Source organism: Dasypus novemcinctus, chromosome 8, assembly GCF_030445035.2.
Source record: "Dasypus novemcinctus isolate mDasNov1 chromosome 8, mDasNov1.1.hap2, whole genome shotgun sequence".
In the NCBI taxonomy this organism is placed as follows: Eukaryota; Metazoa; Chordata; class Mammalia; order Cingulata; family Dasypodidae; genus Dasypus; species Dasypus novemcinctus.
The window spans coordinates 90,058,103-90,076,681 of record NC_080680.1 but is presented as its reverse complement, the minus strand read 5'-3'; the positions used below and the strand labels follow the sequence as shown (position 1 = coordinate 90,076,681).

Here is an 18,579-nt window from a genome sequence, read left to right as displayed (position 1 = left end):
ATTTAGACTTGCATTTTTTAAAAGGACACATTAGTTGCTCAGAGGAGACAGGATTGATGGAAACTACAATTGAGGCTTCTACAGCTGGTGGGAGGTGGTTGCAGTCATCCTGGAGAGGGAGGCAATTGGAGATGATGGGACTAAGCCCAATCCTCCAGCCCCCATTACTGGGTTGGGAGGGAATTCCCACACTTTTGTTGCAGGTGCAGGCCAAGCCTTTTGGTTACTAAAACAAATTCCTTTCACAATTCAAGCTTCCTGGGATCCCATCGTGTGGGAGAGGGGATGATTTGGGGGAGAAGCTACCATGGCAGCCTTACTCTGCCCATCTTTGCACAGCTTCTACCCCTTTGGTGGTCTTGGGTAGGCGAGTGTATTGTTGGGGAGCTTGAGTTTTGGAGTCAAATTCTCATTCTCTCCTAAAAAAAAAAAAAAAGAAAGAAAAGAAAGGGAAAAGGGGAGTGTGTGTAGCTCAGTGGTTGAGCACCTCCTTTACATGTTCAAGGTCCTGGGTTCAATCTCTGGTACCTCCTAAAAAGTAAAAAATCTAATTCTACCACTCAGTAGCTCTAAGCTTGACATGTGTGGGTGGTATAGTGTTCTCTTGTGGTTTAACCCAGTACAGTGGCATGAATAAATGAATGGCCAACACAGGGAAAGTGAAGAGCTGTGGCTGTAAGTCTGACAGACCTGGGCTCAAATCCCAACTTTGTCACTAACCTGCTGGGGTAGTTTGAAGCTTTTGTGGACCCCAGATAATTATGTTCTTGAATTAATCCATTCCAGTAGGTGTGAACCTACTGTAGCTGGGACCTTTTGATTAGATTCAGTTAAGGGCCAATTGATTAGATTACTTCAGAAGCTGAGAGAGAAAGTCCCAGAAGCCAGAAGCTGAACACAACGGAACCCGGGAGAGAGAAAGCCACAGGAGCAGAGAGAAAGCAGGAGGGAGCCAGAAGCTAAAAGCAACAGGAAGTGGAGAACGGAGAGACAGCGGATGCTGCTATTGTGCCTGCCATATGACAGAGAAGTCCAGGGTTGCCAGCAGTCGTGTCTTGGGGGAGAGAGTTTCACCTGATGCCTTGATGTGGACATTTTTCATAGTCTTTGAACTGTAAACTTATCATTTGAAAGTCCACATTGTAAAAGCCAACTCATTTCTGGTATATTGCCTTGGCAGCCTTAAGCAAGCTGAAACACCTGCTGTGTGATTTTGAACAACTTCCTTATTCTTCCAGGACCTCTTTCCTCATTTGTAAAAAGGAGATGCTAATACTCCTCAGCTGGTGGGAGGATTGACTAAGATAATGCATCTAACACACTTAACACAATGCCTGAAGGTCAGCACTTGTTCAGGAAATGGTAGCTGCTGCTGCTGCTGCTGTTATTCTTCGTTGCCCCTAACCTCCTTCCCAACTCTTACACAGAATAACTTCTTCAAGCTTTTAACTTGGTAACTCCTGGAGCTCAGAATCCTCTCATCCAGACCTGCTTCAGGAGCACCATTCCCACATTTCTACCTACCTGTTAGACAACATCAGGTGATTAAAGCTTTTGAGGAGAAGGGAATCATTGTTTTCATTTTTTTTATCACAGTGAAAAATGTTTAATGTTTACATGGTGGCAGAATACAAAGAATTTTAATGTATGCCCCACAATTTGTATAAATAATTTCATGTATTTTATCATCTTCCCAACAGTTCAGTTTTTTTCTGTTTGAAATGTTGGGATTTTCTACTGAGATACTATATGTGTGGTAGGAGTGGTGTAGGGGAGGTGCGTGTATACAGAGAGAGATGGGCTTGGGAGGGAGGGAATTTGCTAGATTTTACAACCTCAGAGTCCCATCAGAACTTAAAATTTCACATATCCCAAATTGATTTTTTTTTTTCTTTCAGCACTTTTAAAATATCTTTCCCATTGTTTTCTGGCTTACATTGTTTTTGAGAAGTGGCCTGTCTTTCTCTCCTTGTTTCTTTGTACTTAATGGGTTTTTTGTTCTCTGCTTTTAAGATTTTATCATTAGTTTACATCAGTTTAACTCTGATGTGACTGAATGTTTATTTGGCATGGGCGTCATTGAACTTCTTGGGTCTGTGGATTAATATTTTTCACCAAATTCAGGAATATGGAGGAAATTTTTGGCCAATTCCCTCACATATTTTTTTCTGCTCAATTTCCTCTCCTCTTCTCTTCTGGAACTCCATTTATGTGCTTGGTGCTGTTTCATGGGTCACTGAAGCTCCATTTATTTATTTATGTCTTTGCTCCTCTTTGTGTTTCAGTTCGGGTAATTTCTATTGACCTGTCCTCAGATTATCTGATCTTTTTTCTACAGTCTAATCTGCTGCTGAGTTCATCCAGAGTCATTTCTATGTTAGATATCATATTTTTCAGTTCCAGAATTTCCACTAGGTTTATTTTTTATAGTTTCTGTTTCTCCTCTGTATTCCCTATCCATTCATTCATTTTATACTTCATTTACTGAAAATCCTATGCACATTTATAATAGCCATTTTAAAGTCCTTGTCTACTAATTCCAACATCTGGGACATTGGTAGGTCTAATTTCATTGACTGGTTTTTTTCTCTTCATTATGGGTCACATTTTCCACTACATTACATGTTTATACTTTTTAATTGTATACTGTACGTTGTAGATAATATATTGAACAGACTTCTAGATTGTATTTTCTTCTTCTAAATGTTGTATTTTGTTCTGACAGGTGTATTCCCTTAATCCTGTGAAGAGTTGATTTTTAGGCTTTGTTCAAGTCATTTTATTTGGATTTTGCCCAGAATCCTGGGGCATAACTGTTACTCTTGGGCTTATTCAAAAGGCATGCATTTTCTGGGATTAAACAGAAAGCCTTGGATGTTTGCTGAGACTTTTTAATTAGGCAGGACTTGAATTCAAAATCTAATCTTTAGGGAAGCTTCCAAAATCCCACCTACTGCGTCCTGCTGGGCTCCTCTGAGTATCTTATCTGTGCATGTACATTTTAGGAGTTAACAAGGATTTCAGGGGAATTTGTACACTAATTTTGATACTCCTCTCTCTGTGATTCTCTCCTTTCTGGCATTTTCCCCCTCAATTTTGAACCTCAGACTTCTACCTCATTCTCATTGGCCCAGCCAGCAAGACTGCTGCTTTCTGTTTAGTTTTATTATCCCATGTATCAGCATGAACTAAGAAGTACCCTCGTATGCTTCCCTTCTTTCAAGGATCATTTCTTCTCCAGTTTCTGCTGCTTTTGGTTGTTTTCTCTTGCTCTCTCCCTCTCTCTCTTTCATATGTGTGTGTGTATGTTGAGACTTTCAATTAACTTGTTTTCATTTTGTCTTCATAACAGTAATTTATAAAGAATATTCATTTGGTCTCTGCCCCTGCTCACTCATACTGCAGCTGATCCTAGGGCCCATCCTCAAGATGGAGACCAGAGAGCAGAGAGAGTAGAGATTTAATTTCAGTTTGCTGAGTTTTATTTTGTCCTCATACCAAAAACATCACAGAAAATTTTCCAAAGATGTTTAAAATCAGCCCCATCATATATATATATATATAAAATTGTAGCTTCTGGAGCATTGTCTTTGTCAGAAAGAACTTTTGTCCCAAATAGGAAACAAAGGGCTGAGGGCACTTTTATGGTCAGTGGGGGATGGATCTTAACCCCCTTATAAAGATACCTGCTGAAATTCACATCCCAAGCATTAACCCAGCTATTGCTGATTTTCCAAGAAATTGAATTTCCAATTTTCCAATAGACTGATTTTCCCAGGCACAAGACCAGGATGGGGTCACCATGCAGAGGTGACGGTGCTGGCCAGCATTTGCAGCTGGCAGGAAGGTAGGCCAGTATCACTAGGGAGGTCTGAGGGCAAAGTCTGGACTATTTTGTTCTGGGCTCTGTCCTGACATCTCACCCAGGGCTTAGCATACAGAAGCACATAGTAAATGTTTGTTGAATAACTAAATGGGAATGGTAGCCTTCAAAAGTTCCTCTCTGTAGTACAGCCAGGGTTCCTGATTCCTTGTTTCCCTCATAAAGTCAGACAAGGACTTCTTTGGGCCCAGTCTGTGCTTGGTCTGGGGCCATAAAGGAAATCAGCCCTTGCCTGACCTTAAGGACTCTTCCATGCCAGCAGGAGAAACAGATAAATCAATAGTCAACTGGACTCCCTCTGAAACTGCTAGAGGCATCTGGCCTGCACACTGGGGAAGACTTCCTGAAGGGTGCACAGGAGGTAGCCAGGGAAGGCACATATAAAATGCAGTTTTCCAGAAGGCATGGGGTAGGCCCAGAAATCAGGGTGGTTGGAGTATAGAGTATGAAGCAGGGAGCAGCTCATACAGGGCCTTGTAGACTATACCAAGGAGATGACCTTTCTCCTGAAGGAAATAGGAGCCACCAAAGAGATCAAAACAGGGAAGGAATGTGGCCAGAGTTGCCCATAGCTAGAATGGAGAATGGACATGAGTGGGAAAGGCTGGAGGCAGGGAGGCTTGTACAGAGAGTTGCATAGCTGAATCACAGCTGAGCAGTGGGCATGGATTCTGGAAAGATGGCAGCATTGGATTGATCAGATACAAGAGAGGAGTCAGGGATGGCCATCTGTTTCTGACTTAAGAAGCTGAGATGGGGGCCTCGGAGGAAAAGGCCTGGAGGGAAGAGCAGAGGAAGCATTAGCCAGAGCCAGAGAGAGACAGGGTGTGAGGGCTCCAGAAAGTCAGGGTCAAATCTAGCCCCAGGTTCTGTGTGTCCCCTGCCCTCAGAGTACACAACTGAGCAAAACAGGATTCCCCTGAGATTAACAAGGGGATGAGGGTAGCAAGAAGTACCATGTGAGAGATTGGATAGGAGTAGAAGAGACAGAGAGAGAGGAGACAGGAAAAGAAAGACAGTGACCTGACATTGTGAGGCTGCGTCCAGACTGCTGAGTTGCTACCCGAGGCCCAGTTCATATGCTGGCTGTGAGTATCCCTGTGTAACTCCCTGTTCCACTGATCTGGCTCCTAGGTACCCACCCCAGCCCTGCCCTCTTCTCCTTCTGCAGTGCTTCATATGCCAGGGAGGTACAGGAAGGAAGGCAGCACCGGTAAGGAACCATTTGTGGCCATCCTGCCAGGGTAGGCAGGGGTGGGGGTCTGGGCAGCAGCAGGACATTTACTTATAGTCCTGGAAAGCACAAATGGATGATGATGGTGTTACAAATATTAGCTCCTTTCCTCTACCCAGTGGGGCCATCCCAAAGTGCTTTGGCATTTGCTAGCTCCCTTAAGCCTCTCAGCAAGACTGGGAGATTAGGAAGGCAATGGTCATTCCATTTTATACTTGAGGAAAATGAGGCTCTGAAAATATTGACATTATTGTTATTATTATTATCATTATTATTATTATTATTGTCTCCATGTCTTAGTAATTATTCCATAGCAGGCATTGTGCCGATCCTTTTACTTGCATCATCTCATTGAATCTTCCCAACATCTCTTCAGAGGGATGTACTACAACCAGGGCCACATGATGACTTTTGTAGGTCCTAGGTACTTTTGCCTCCATAATCTCCTTCCTTCAAGAAAATACTTAAAAATTATCTTTTGTGAGTGCATTGGTATAAAAACATGTATGTTAATATTATATATTAAAACATTTTTTACCTAAATGTTCATTTTTTAAAAAATATTTTTATGGACTCTTAAAAGAATTGTGGGCCCTGGGTCCTATGCTTAACAAACAACTCTGCCCTGACTACAGGTCCACATCCCTTATCGACAATTCCAAAATCCAAAAAAAACTCTAAAGAATAGCAAGCCTTTTTTCAAAAGTTTGATACAAACTCATTTAGTGACAAAGCCTGACTTGAACTGATGTGAGGCTATGTATAGTCTTTATTTATCCAGCTTAATGTCAACATTCACACATTTCCCTACAGAAGGATTAATGTTCATGGGGCTGCTCCTGACTCCACTGGAGATGTTAAAGAATTATGTCGGATGCCCCTTTCTGCTTCCACATCTCTAGTACTTCACAGGACTTATTTACTTGTAGAACTGTTCTTTCCTTAAACTATGAGTTCTGAGAGTACAGAGTCATGCTTGATTAATCTCCATGGATACAGATATTAAACACTCCTTTTTAAATCCATTGTTTCCTTTTTCTTGATGAACCCACAAGGAGCTGCCATTCCTAAAGACTCTATAGCTAGGATTCTAAGTGTGCCTGGAGGGTCTCTAAAGTTGCTTTCTGTAAGTTATACGAGGAGAAGGTTTGAGCTTGAGACCTTAAGAGGAAGAGATGGGAGGGAATGTCATGGGAAATAATAGTAATATATCATTGGTGAGTACTTACTGAGTGCCAGATACTGTACTAAGTGTTTACATGAATTATCTCATTTATTCCTGCAGCAACTCCATATGATAGGAACCATCATTTTCCTCCATTTAGAGGTAAAGAAAATTTCTGTGGGGAACATACACTCAGTATTTCAATAAATTTCAATAAATATTTCAATAAATATTTATTGATCACCTACTTGATCAATGACTGATCTCCAGGCCCTGTACGGGTGCTGGGGACAGAACACTAAACAAGATAGACACAGCTCCTGCCCTTTTGAAGTATATGTTCTCTTCAGGGAGGCAGACAATGAAGATATAATTTCAAAGGCTAATGGAATAGATAAAGATGGCAGTGGTTAGGCAAAAAGGAGGCTTCTTTACTTAAATACGGTGGTCAGAGAAGGCTTCTAGGAGGGAGGTCATGTGAAATGAGACGCAAGTGACTGGAAGAAGTCAACTACGCAAGGGGCACAGAACTTGTAAAAACTTTGTGATGGGAATGAGCTTGGCCTATCTGAGGACTGGAAAGACCTGTGAGGCTGAGCAGAGAGGACAAGAGGGAGGGAGGTGGGTGAGGACATAGGGCTTTATTCAAAGTGTAACTGAGGCCCCTGTGTCCCTCTTGGTGCTGTGTGGAGAATGGTCCAAGGGGAAAAATGGAGCCAGGAGCACCATTAGGAGGCGGCCCTGACCACACCAAGCACTGACAGTAGGTAGTATTCGGCACTGCCTTCCAGGAGCTTGGGGAAATAGGTACTAACAAGGGGGCTTGAATGAGGAGATCTCACCTCAGACTCTCCCAGAAATAACTGGGAGAAACTTGGAAAAAGTTTAAGGTCCAGCTGATGTGCTGGTGAGATCTGTAAGACATTTTTGAATCGCTGTTAATGCGACCTCATGTGTCACCGGAGGCTGGAGTAGATTGGAAAGTCCATTTACTTACCCTACCCCTTCTTGAACTAACCTGTTTTCATCCTTGAGGTAGCTTCTGAGACTGAAGCTCATGAGGTTATTATCTGGAGAGTCATGGACAGCCCAGGGTTGCCTTTGGCTTGCTTCTGGTAAGAACCTAAAGCTCTGCTGCCCCAAACCTGGAGAGGAACTTCACAGCAGACCATGTCAGAAAGAGGAAATAATTTTGTAGCTATGGCCCCTGAAAATCTGAAAGGGATGTTTCCACATCTTCCTCGGTGTAAGACTCTCAGACAGGAAATAAGAGCAGCCAGGGTGAGGTGTTTGCTTCAGGTCTATCAGCCTCCAGATGACCCACTGCCCTTCCTTTCAGCCTCCCTAAACTGGGATGGAATAATCCTAGCTCTAAGGCCTGAAACCCTATAGGGCAGTGATCTGGTTCCCTGTCATGTTGGAAAGTCTTCATTTGCTACCCCAGATCTGCTCTTTAGTACCCTGTGCTCAGCGGCTGACCTGTATGGATTGCCTCAATGGGCTCCCTTACCTTCTGGCCTCAGGCTGAGTTTGTCTAGTGGCCAATACTAGCAGGAAATGAGCAGGCAGGGAGAGAGAAAGGACAGGTGTATTCCTCAGCTCCCCCCTGCTGAACCATAGCTGGCTATGTGATGTAATGGGAGTTGGCCAGGTGAGGATTTGAACTTCACCTCTACCATTTATCAACTATGAGACTTGTGAAATTTACCTATTTTCTCTGACTCTTAGTTTCCTCATTTAAAAATTAGGGCTATAAATGCTTACTTCCCAGGATGGCTGGGAGGAATAAATGAATTAATATAAGTGCTGATGCCCTAATGTAATGTTTGGTACATAGTAGATAATAAATGCTGTCTCCCTTCCTTTAGTAATTTGGAGCCCCTTTCCTTGGATTTCCAATATACATAGGTCCTCTGAAGATCACCAGTCATTTTTTTTTTTTTTAATCTCTCTAGACAGCCTTCCTTTAGTTTTCCCTTTCTGGTTTTCATACTGTTCACTTTTCCCAGAAACATTCCCTGCAGAGTCTTACTACTAACAGTCCTTGGTCGAAGATGTACTTTTCTGCTCCTTCCTTTGCCTGCAGCATGTATATGAAGTATGCAACACAAGAAAATAATTCTATTAACAGGATTCAAAGCAGGTTTATGGAAGGAGAGTGTACATATATACATCCAAAAATAATTTATAACATATACTGAACACATATTGATTCTCAAAACAATCTTATGAGGTAAGTTCTTTTATTATTTCCCAATTTACAGATGAGGAGACTGAGGCTTGAACAGTTAATTGACTGGTTCAGTAAATGATGGGCCAGTGTTGACCTTGGGCAGTCTGGCACATAGGAACCTTCCCTCTCAACCATTATGTTATTTGTCTCTGTGGATAGAGAAACTTCAGCTACTCAGGCCCCAGGGACCAAGTCATTTTAGATAACCAAGTTGGCCAGAAAGCTGTTAACTTTTTAAACACCCAATGGTTTAACTTTTTAATCCATTCCAGTTATGCTTTTTACATAGACACACAGTTGCACATGCACACTAGACCCCTTAACACTTAGCTAATAACACTTGGCCTCTCTTGGTGACTCGGTTGTCTTGAACAGACTAACTTGAACCACAGGCTATCTAGGTGGTGGGCACTGCTTTTTCAAGTCTTGCATCCCCAGGCAGCTGTTGTTACTTTTCTAGCTGTTTCTTCCATGGTAGCAATCATGTTCCCTTCCAGGCCCTTAACCTTTTCATCATTTGTTGCTTCTTATCAGCTGAGGTCTCAAAAATAAGACTTATTTATAAATAAGAGTAGTTGGGAACCCAGTCCAGTTGACCAAAATGGTAGTGTAAGGTGCTCCAATGTACCATTCCCCTACAGAATTTTGAACTACTATATGTCTGGGAATGGTTCTTTTTTAATTTATTTTATTTAGGATTTGTTGGAACTTCTTCTGAATGTGTATATTCATGTCTTTCATTCAATTTGGGGAGTTTTCTTACATTATTTCTTTGAATATTCTTTCTGTCCTTTTCACTTTTCTTCTCCTTCTGAAACTCCCATAATGTGTATATTGGTATGCTTGATGGTCTCTTAAGCTCTGTTTTCTTTTTTTTCACACGTTTTTCTTTCTGGTGCTCAGCCTGAATCATTTCAATTGTCTTGTCTTCAAGTTCACTGATAACTCTCTTCTGCCAGCTCCAATCTGCTGTTGAAACCCTCTAGGAGATTTTTCATTTCAGTTACTGTGGCCTCCAACTCCAGTATTTCTGTTCAGTTTCTTTTTAAAAATTTCTCTTTATTGAGATTCTTATATTGGTCATTCATTATCTTTTGATATACTTTAGTTCTTTTTCAATGTTTTCTTTTATCTCCTTAAACATATTATGGATCATTTTTTAAAAGTCATTGTCTTGTATGTCCAAAGTCTGGCTCTCTTTGCTGATGATTAATGAATATTTGCCTCCTTCCTTTGGATGGACAATCATTTCCTGTTTCTTTGTAGTAGTCAAACTGTAGAATGCCAAGGACATGACGAGAGTTTTGAAAGCTGCAAGAGAAAATCAAGGTGTTTGTACAAGGGAGTCCCAATAAGATTAAGTGCCAATTTCTCAACAGAAACCAGGGTAAGAAGACAGTAGGACAAAATATTTAAAGCGCTGAAAGAAAACATTTGCCAGCCAACAATTTTGTATCAAGCAAGACTGTCTTTCAAAAAGGAGGGAGAGATTAAGACATTCCTAGATAAACAAAAACTGATGGATTTCATCACCACTAAACCTGCATTACAAGGAATGCTAAAGGGAGTTCTTCAGGTTGAAAGGAAAGGACATTAGAGAGTGAGTTGAAGAAGCATAAAGAAATAAAGGTATCTGGTAAAGGTAAATGTATAAGTAATAATGTAGATCATTAGGATTGTACTGTACTTTTTTTGGTATTTAACTCCATTTATTTCTTACAGGATCTAAAATGCAAATACATAAAAGTAATGATGAATCTATGGTTTGGGACATATAATGTATAAAAATATAATTTGCAACAATTACAACACAAAGGTGGGGGAACAGAGCAGTGTTTCTGTGTGCTACTGAAGTTTATTTGGTATCAAATCAAACTTAAGTTGGTATCAAGTAAGACATGATTGTTGTAGATTTAGAATGTTAAATTTAAGCCCCATGGTAACCACAAAGAAAACATCTGTAAATTATATACAGAATGAAATGAGAAGATACTCAAAATGGTACACTACAAAAAATCAAATAGTTGTGAAAGTAGGAATTAACAGAAGAATTGAAAGACAAAAAAGGCATAAGATTTTCAAAGGCTAAATAGAAAAATAGCAGAAGAAAATCTTGCATTATCAGTAGTTGCCTTAAATGTAAATGGATTAAACATTCCATTCAAAACAGAGATTAGTAGAATGGATTAGAAAAAGCATGACCCAGTAACAGATGTGGCTTAAGCAATTGAGCACCTCCCTTCCACATGGGAGAAAAGCAATTAGCAAAACAACAAGCAGACAGATGAAGGAGTCAACTCAGGGGAACCAATATGGCTCAATGGTGGAGTGCCAGCCTTCTACATACGAGGTCCCGGGATCAATCCCTGGTCCTGGCACCTCAAAAAAAAAAAGAAAAAAAAAAAAAAGGCATAACCCAACTACAAGTTTACAAGAGACTAACTTTAAATTCAAAGGTACAAATAGGTTAAAATTGAATGGACAGAAAAAATATACCATGCAAATAGTAACCAAAAGAGAACTGGTTTAGCTATACTAATATCAAATAAAATAGACTTCAAGTTAAAAACTGTTCCAAGGGACAAACCAGACATTATATACTGATACAGGGGTCAATTAAACAAGAGGTCACAACAGTTATGAATATATATTTACCTTATTGCAGAGCCCTTAAATATATGAAGCACGTATTGACAGATTTGAAGGAAAATGCATTAATACTAGGAGATTTCAATATACTGCTTTCAATAACGGATAGAACATCTAGAAAAAAAATATCAATGAGGAAATAGAAAACCAACTAGAACTAACAGACATATATAGTACACTTCACCAAATAGCAGCAGAATACATGTTCTTCTCTAGTGTATGTGGTTCATTCTCCAGGATAGTCCTTATGTTAGGTCACAAAACAAGTCTCAATAAATTTAAAAAGACTGAAATCATAGTGTATCTTCTCTTACCATGGTGGAATGAAGCTAGAAGAAGAACTGGAACAATCACAAATTTGTGCAAATTAAACAATACACTCTTAAACAACCAACAGATCAAAGAAAAAACCACAAGGGAAATTAGGAAATATCTTGAGACAAATGAAAGCAAAAACCCAACCTACCAAAACTTATGGGAAGCATCATAGGCAGTTTTGAAAGGGAAATTTTTATCATTAAATGCTTATATTAAAAAAGAAGGAAGACTTCAAATCAGGGATCTAACCTAATAGCTAGAGGTCTTGAAAAAGAAGAAGAAACTAAGCCCAAAAAGAGCAGAAGAAAGGAAATAACAAATATGAGAGTGGAGATAAAAAAGATATAGAGAATTAAAAACAACAAAAACAATAAAATCAATAAAAATAAAAGTTGGCTTTTTAAAAGATAAGTAAAATCACCAAGCTTTAGTTAGACTGACAAAGGAAAAAAGAGAAGACACAAATAACTGAAATCAAATGAAACAGGGCATTATTAATGACCCTACAGAAATAAAAGAATTTTTAGAGGATATTGTGGGGAAGCAGATGTGGCTCAAATGATAGGGCTTCTGCCTACCATATGGGAGGACCTGGACTCAATCTCTTGGGCCTCCTGGTAAAAAGGAAAAGAGAAAGTGTGCCTGTGCAGTGAGCCAGTGCCTGCATGGTGAGCTGAGTGCCCATGTGGCAAGCTGAGTGCCTGCATGAGTGCCTCTGTGGTGAGCCAAGTGCCCATGTGGTGAGCTGAGTGCCTGCACAGTGAGCCGAGTGCCCATGTGGCAAGCCGAGTGCCCATATGAGTGCCCATGTGGCGAGCCGAGTGCCCATGTGGTGAGCTGAGTGCTTACGCAGTGAGCTGAGTGCCCATGCGGCAAGCCAGTGCCCATGCAAGTGAGTCATGCAGCAGGATGATGACACAACAAAAAGAGAAATCAAGGGGGAGTCAAGGTGAAGTGCAGCAAAAACCAGGAACTGAGGTAGCACAAGTGACAGGGATCCTCTCTCCACATCAGAGGTCCCCATGATCAATCCCAGTGAATCCTAGAAGAGAAAAAAATGAGAAGAGAAGACAAAAAGAGAAATAGATACTGAAGATCACACAGCGAATAGACATAGCAAAAACAGCAGGGAGGGGGAGGAGGAGGCAGAGAGGAAGAAAAACTTTTTTTAAAAAGTGGAAATTATGAACAACAAAACAAATTAGATAACCTAGATGAAATGGGCAAATTCCTAAAAACTTGCAAACTACCTACACTAACTCAAGAAGAAATGGAAGATCTTAAGAAACCAATAACAAGTGAAGAGATTGAATCATTACTTAAAAACCTCCTACCAGGGAAGCATCTGTGGCTCAATCAGTTGGGCTCCTGTCTACCATATGGGATACCCTGGGTTTGTGTCCAGGGCCTCCTTGTGACGGCAGGCTTGCCCACACACTGCAGAGAGCTGTGGAGCGCCACCCGGCCTGCAGATGCCACAGAAAGCCAACTCAGCAAGGTGAAGCAACAGAAAAGGGAGACAAGCAAAAACACAGAAGAGCGTGCAGCAAATGGGCACAGAGAGCAGACAACAAGCAAGCTGCAAGGGGGGAGGGGAAATTAAATAAATAAATACAGACACAGAAGAATGCACAGTGAATGGACACCAAGAGCACACAGCACACAAAAAGCCATTGGGGGGCGGGGGGGGGGGGGGGGGGATAAAAAAAAAATGTCCAGGCTCCCCATTTAGAAAAAAAAAAAACTAACAAAGAAAAGCCCAAGACCAGATGACTTCACTGGTGAAGTTTACCAATTATTCCAGGAAGAATTAGCTTCAGTCCTGCGCAAACTCTTCCAAAAATCTAAAGAGGCTGCTTCCTAACACATGGTATGTGGCCAACATCACCCTAATACCAAAGACAGATAAAGATATTACAAGAAAATTACAGACTGATATCCTTTATGAATGTAGATGGAAAAATCCTCAACAAAACATGAGCACACCAAAAACAACAACACATTAAAAGAGTTAGGTGCCATGAACAAATGAGATTTATCCCAAGTATGCAGGGTGGTTCAACTTAAGAAAATCAATTAATGTAATATAATATACTACATTAACAGAATGAAGAGGAAAATCTACATGATCATATCAAGTGAGGCAGAAGAGGCATTTGAATAAATCCAGTACCCCTTCTTCCTAAAAGCACTCAGAAAACTAGGAATAGGAGGAAACTTCCTCCTATATGAAAATCCCAGTTAACATCATACTCAATGATGTTTCACCCAAGAAAAGGAATAAGACAAGAATGCCCACTTTAATCACTGCTATCAACATTGTACTAGAAGTTTGAGACAACATTTAGGAAAAACAAAGAAAGAAAAGGCATTCAAATTAGAAAGGTAGAAGTAAAACTTTCTCTATTTGCAGGTGACATGATCCTATATATAGAAAATGCTGAAAAACGACAACAAAGCTATTAGAGCTAATAAATGAATCCAGCAAAGTGTCAAGGTATAATATCATCATGCATAAATCAATAGTGTTTCTTTACAATAGTAATGGACAATCTGAAGAGGAAATGAAGAAAAAAAATTCCATTTAGAATAGCAACTAAAAGAATCAAATATCTGGAATAAATCTAACCAAGGATGTAAGGAACTTGGACATTGAAAAGTACAATACATTGCTAAAGAAATCAAAACCTAAAGAAGCAGAAGGACGTTCCACATTCATGAATGACTAGAAGACTAAATATTTAGTCCCAAAGCAATTACAGACTCAACACAATCCCAACCAGAATTCTAATAATAGTCTTCTCTGCAGAAATGGAATCATCAAATTTATATGGTAAGGGGCCCCAAATAGCCAAAAACATCTTGAAAAAAAGAGAACAAAGTTGGAGAACTCACACTTCCCCATCTTAAAACTTACTAAAAAGCTAAAGTAATCAAAACAGTATGGGACTGGCACAAAGACAAACATATAGACCAGTGGAGTCAAATTGAGAATTTAAAAATAAACTCTCACATCTATAGCCAATTGATTTTTGACAAGGCTGCCAAGCTCACTCAATTGGAAAGTAGTCTCTTCAGTCACCTCTGGTGGCTACTACTCAGGTGGACTGAGCCCGGCATTTTGGGCATGCCCAGCACTGGCCACAACTACAGCTTCAGCTTCTTCCAGAGCTTCAGCTTTTGTAAGGATTCTGGCTTCTTCAGCTGAATCAGCTCCACCAAGGCTGTGGTGGAGAAGAAAATTGAAACCCACAATGGGAAGCTGGTGTCCAAGTTGTCCGATGTCCTGACCAACTGAACTGTCACTGCCACCCCTCCCACCCCCACCATGCCTGCCCTGGTCCTTTTGCCCATGTCCCCAACTAAAAGCTGCTTTTATCTCTTCCAAAATAAAGCTTCAGTTCATTCTGCCAAAAAGAAAAAGAATAGTCTCTTCAACAAATGGTGCTGGGAAAACCGGATATTCATATGCAAAAGAATAAAAATGGACTCCTACTTTGGGAAAACTGGATATTCATATGCAAAAGAATAAAAATGGACTCCTACTTCACACCATATACAAAAATTAACTCAAACTGGATAAAGAAGACCTAAATATAAAAACCAAAACTATAAAACTTCTAGAAGAAAATATAGGGAATCATCTTTAGGATCTTGTGTTAAATGGTTGTTTCTTAGACTTCTCACCGAAAGCACAAGCAACAACAAAATAGACCCATCAAAATTTAAAACTTTTGTACATCAAAGGACTTCATGATGAAAGTAAAAAGGCAATCTACAAAATGGGTGAAAATATTTGGAAACCACGTATCTGGTAAGAGTTTAATATCCAGAATACATAAAGAAACCCTACAGTTCAACAACAAAAAGAGAAATAACCGAATTTTTTAAATGGGCCAAAAACTTGAATTGACATTTCTCCAAAGATATACAAATAGCCAATAAGTACATTAAAAGACGCTCAAGATCATTAGTAATTAGGGAAATGCAAATCAAAACCACAGTGAGATCCCATTTCACACCCACTACAATGGTTACTATTCAAAAAACAGAAAAGTGTTGGAGAGGATGTGAAGAAATAGGAACACTTGCTCATTGTTGGTGGGAATGTAAAATGGTGTAGCTGCTGTGAAAAACAGTTTTGTAGTTCCTCAGAAAGTTAAATGTAGAAATATATGGCCCAGTAAGTTCACTCCTAGATATGTACCCAAAAGAATTGAATGTAGGTACTCATATACTTGTATGCCAATGTGCATAGCAGCACTATTCACAATAACCAAAAGGTGAAAGTAACCCAAGTGTTCATCAACGGATGAATAGATAAAACAAAATAAGATATGTGCATACAATGGAATATTATGCAGCCATAAAAAGGAGTGATCCCCACCATCCCTCCCTCCCCGCCTCCTTCCCCACTCTTTTCTTCCAGTCTGAGATGATGGCAGGGTTTGCCTCCTCTTCAGTTCCGTTTTGCTTCTTCTCCCGGCTTGCCTTTTCTCTTTGGCCCCAAAATCATCCTGGGGACTTCCTCCACCTCCACCTTGTTGCTAGAGAGCCCCTCGCTCTCGAGAATCCCTGTTCTTTCTCCTTTTTCTCATCCTTCATCCTCTGCCTTCCCCCTCCATGAATGAAGAGTACAACATGATTGTGCTGGGCAGCAGCCTGATGCAATGTATCCTATCAGGCATAATGTCAGTGAATGGAAAAAAGTTCTTCACATGGATCGGAACCCATATTATGGAGGAGAAAGTGCCTCTCTCATACCACTGGAAGATTTATGCAAAAGACTTAAAATACCAGTAGCACCACCAGCATCAATGGAAAGAGGAATAGACTGGAATGTTGATTTAATTCCCAAGTTCCTTATGGATAATGGTCGTCTGGTTAGGATGCTGTTTTATACAGAGGTCACTTGCTACATGGATTTCAAAATGACTGAAGGGAGTTTTGTCTATAAAGGAGGAATAATCTACAGGGTTCCTTCCACTGAAGCAAAAGCTCTGGCATCTTGTTTAATGGGGCTGTTTGAAAAACATAGCTTCAGAAAATTCCTAGTGCATGTTTCCAACTTCGATGAAAATGATCCTAGAGCTTTGAAGGTTGTTAACACTAGAAGACTGCAATGCAAGGTGTGTATAAGAAGTTTGACTTGGGGAAGCAGATGTGGCTCAAGTGATAGAGCCTCCCCCTATCATATGGGAGGACCCAGGGTCAGTTCCTGGGGCCTCCTGGTGAAAAAGAAGGAGAGAGCATGCCTGCACTGCAAGCCAGTGCCTGTGTGGTGAGCCAAGTGCCTGCATGGTGAGCCAAGTGCCCATGCAGTTAGCCGAGTGCCCACACAGTAAGCCAAGTGCCCACACAGTGAGCTGAGTCCCTACCCAAATGCCCAGGTGGTGAGCCAAGTGCCCACATGGCGAGACAGTGCCTGTGTGGTGAACTGAGTGCCTTCGCAGAGAGTCGAGTGCCCACATGGTGAGCCAGTGCCTGCACAAGTGAGCCACACAGCAAGATGATAACGCAACAAAAGAGAGATGAAGGGGAGAGTCAAGGCGAAGCGCAGCAGAGACCAGGAACCGAGGTGGTGCAATTGACAGGGAACCTCTCTCCACATCAGAGGGCCAAGATCAAATTCTGTTGAATCCTAGAGGAGAAAGACGAGAAGACAAAAAGAGAAACAGATACAGAAGATCACACAGCAAATGGACACCTCAAAAACAGCAGGGCGGGGGAGGGGGGCGGGAAGAAAAAATTCTGAAAAAAAGAAATTTGACTTGGACCAAGATGTTATACATTTTACTGGTCATCCCTTGCACTTTACAGAACTGAAGACTATTTAGATCAACCATATTGTGAAACCATTAATAGGATTAAACTTTATAGTGAGTCTTTGACAAGATATGGCAAAAGTCCATATCTTTATTCACTGTATGGCCTTGGAGAACTGCCACAAGGATTTGCAAGACTAAGTGATGTTTATGAAGGTACCTACATGCTCAGTAAACCAATTGAAGAAATTGTTGTACACAATGGAAGTGAGACTGGTGTAAAATCTGAAGGCAAGATTGCTTGATGTAAGTTGCTCATATAGGATCCCAGTTAAGTAAAAGATTAGGTACAAAAAGTGGGCCAGGTGGTCAGAGTTATATGTATCCTAAGCCATCCAATCAAGAACACAAATGATGCCAATTCATGCCAGATCATTATTCCCTAGAACCGAGTTAATTGGGAATCAGATATCTATGTGTGTATGATTTCTTCTGCACACAGTGGCAGTACAGGGGAAGTATATTGCTGTCGTTGGCACAACTGTGGAAACCAAGGAACCTGAGAAAGAAATCAGACCAGCTTTGTAGCTTTTGGAAACAATTGAACAGAAATATGTGAGTATCAGTGACCTCCTTGTACCAAAAGATTTGGGAACAGAAAGCCAGATCTTTATTTTCCCACACTTATGATGCTACAGCTCACTTTGAGACAACCTGTGATGACATTAAAAATATCTGTAAGAGGATAACAGGATCAGAGTTTGATTTTGAAGAAAATGAAGTGCAAGCAAAATGACATCCATGGAGAAGACTAACAGCAGCACATGATATTATCTTAGTAGGAGAAATTTAAAATTTGGCAACTAATGCATATTGTATGAAATCAATATTGTAAGGCCTGCTTTTGTAATGAAAGCTAAGAGATTGAAGGGTACTGTACCAGTAAATATTCCTTCCCTTCATCCTTTTAATACATGTACTAACTCATTTTCATGGAGTGCCTATTCAGAATTCGCAGGTTACTTCATTCTGTTCAATTTAACTAATACTGGTGGGCTTTGTTTTTTTCCTACTTAAGGATCAGTTTAAAACAAACATTGAAATGCTGATACAGAGTTTGGTTACAGTACCAAAGGCTAATCAGTGTAGGCTTTGCAATTAGGTGCTGCTGCTGCTCAAGAGGTGGATCAGTACCATTTGCGTGCCCTCTGTCCTCTTGACATTACAGAGATTTTAAGTGGGATATTTCATAAGGTAGAAGGCATCCCTAAGTTTTTCCTATAATTTTACATATTGTGTTAAGTCAAGTGTTGTGACAGTGCCCAAATAAAA

At 40.5% G+C, this 18,579-nt stretch overlaps 1 protein-coding gene and 1 pseudogene across 14 annotated transcripts in view; both read left to right on the top strand.

Moving 5' to 3' along the window:
• RALGPS1 (Ral GEF with PH domain and SH3 binding motif 1) overlaps positions 1-18,579 on the top strand; it is a 469,715-nt gene that overhangs the window by 329,110 nt on the left and 122,026 nt on the right. The gene's annotated exons all lie outside the window — the stretch shown is intronic.
• LOC139439513 (rab GDP dissociation inhibitor beta pseudogene) lies at positions 4,302-17,200 on the top strand (annotated as a pseudogene).